The following is a 2,397-nucleotide window of genomic DNA, read 5'->3' as shown; positions in this document are numbered from 1 at the left end:
CTGGGTGCTTTGGGCCCGGCCTTTGCTAACAGACCATTCAAGGGCATCAGTACTCATAGCAATAAAAACGCTAACTAAACTTGCACAAAAGAATAAAGCAGAAAGCAGCAGCTCCTCAGTCGTGCTATTTTCATTTAGTTTTTTTTTTTTTTGGCGTTTCGTTGGAAAACTTAAAGCCTGTTTTGTGTTTTGACAGATGCTTAAAGTCTTTACAGGCACTGCCTGCGCTGTCAGGAACTCGGTCACACCTGGAGGCCACAATTGCCCTGAGTGGCCGCAGCTGGGACCTGCCCCCACACCCGCCTCTGCCCATTCCCCCCCGGGCAGTATAAAAGCTGAGCCTTGGGGGGCTTGGTCCTTGTTTCTGGAGTGCTGAGTGTGTAATGGCTTCTGGGATTTTTTTGTTTGTTTTCAGAAAGTTTTATTTTGGACACTGCCTTGTTGGCTTTTTGTTTGTATTTTTGCTTTTTTTTTTTTTTTTTTTAATTTGGTAGTTGGTATTTTTAATGCGAATTTATTTGTTTCTTAGGTAGTCTTTTATTGTGATATTTTCTTACTTATTTTGTTGTGTGTTTATTTTGTTATGGTGGTTATAACTTAAGTATTTTTATGTAATGTTTGAGTAGTTTGTTGTGGAGCTTTTTAGGCTTACTTTATTCTAGGTTATTGCAGAGTAGTGTTTTAAGTTTGGGCTGCTGCCTTTAGAATAGATATCAGTATTGTTTTTTCAGGTCTTTCCTTGCTTTAATTTTGGTCCTTATTTGTAATAGTTAATTAACCTACTTTTTTTTTCTTCTGCAAGAAATGTTGAAGTTACAGTATTTAACTTCAGCTTTGGAGTTCTTTAATTGGCAGTTCTATACTTTCAGCCACTGTTTTTAATTTGTCTTATTCCTTATTTCATGTTTTTCACTGTCTTTTCCTATTTAAAGAAGTATTGAATATGTATGGAAGAGAATTTCAGTCTGTGTCTTGAAGAAAAACTATGAACATGTCATCACTTTTGGACTAGCCTTTTATACTGTATGAAGTTTTGGCAGGCAGCTGGTAGAAAGTTCAGGTTTCAATGACTTTTTTCTACTGTCTTGATTGGTTGTTTTAACTAATGGATAATGCTGATGTACTAGTTGATATTAGAGTGTTTGTGGTCCACCCACGTGATGATGGAAGTAACTTCAAAAAAGGGAAGGAAAAAGGTTAGTGGTTTACAAAAATCAAGAATCTTACAAGATTGTTTATTTCAGTTTTAATTCAAGTTCAGTTATGTATTGTACTTTTATAAAATATGCTTTTCAATTGCATATGTTTTTCTCAGTATGTTTAGGTAACAGAGGGGTTACTTAACATGTTAACTTAATTACCATTTTATGTAATAAGAGATATTGCTTAGTATTTGTTTGAGTTGATGTATGGAAGGTAATGGACCAAAAACATCTACAGTAACATGAGAATTAGATGAGAAAAGCAGAGGTAGAACTATCCCTGAAACCTAGTGCTCATGGGGGAAAAAAATGAAGTTGTTAAGAAGTGTTACAGGAAAAAAAGGCATGACTTAAAACAGAAGTCCTTGGAGGATCACCTTCAGGTGCACTAGGTAGGCCAACATAACTAAAACATGCTGATGTCCTTATTGCTTCCTGAGGTCATTAGGAGAGTGTTAATGTCTTAATTACAGGAGTTAAATGAGCATGAGGTAAGAGTATATCTGGTTTAGCCCTAAAAGGAGTAAGAAGTGAACAGTTAGGAGGGGGTCATCAACAGAGCCAAGGGTTTTGAGCTGACTTGAAGCCATGTGTTGCTCCATAGAGATGATGTAGATCTACTGCTACTGCAGTGAGTAAACTATAGAGGCTAGGAATGGCAACTGCATTGGTGCTGTGCTTAAGCTAACTCTATGCTAGCTTTATTACTGAATCCCTTTCCTAAGGAAAGGGTGCTGTGTACCATGAGTGAACTTTGGGGTTTTCTAATATAAGGTGTTGGATTATACCACTTCTGCTTGATACCTTTTATTTAAAACTAGAGTGATACTCTAATCTATCTGGATTAGTCCATCCACCTGGACTAGCCCAGCTAGTTTAGTCCAGGTGGACTGAAGTAAACCACCTAGATTAGCCTATCAAGTTAGTTTAGAACCATTAAACTTTGTGATTTCTAACTCCCTCCAGAAACACTTGGTTTTTTTTCTTGAAAAATACTAGGCTGTCAGGTGTAGGGCCTTCCTAGCAGGTTTCTTAACACAAAATGGAATACTTCAAGACAGTCTTGGTTTGCTTCCACATTTTTAAAGTAACAGTGCCTTGTGCTGCTGGTGTCCTCTTCATCTTTGGGGAATTGTTGGCTCTGCCTTCTGAACCCTTTGGAATGGGAGGTGGGAACCTGGTTTTGTACTCAAAG

This window comes from Nothoprocta perdicaria, unplaced genomic scaffold (genome assembly GCF_003342845.1).
Source record: "Nothoprocta perdicaria isolate Ctin4 unplaced genomic scaffold, notPer1 scaffold_901, whole genome shotgun sequence".
NCBI lineage: Eukaryota > Metazoa > Chordata > Aves > Tinamiformes > Tinamidae > Nothoprocta > Nothoprocta perdicaria.
Note: the sequence above shows the minus strand (reverse complement) of the source record.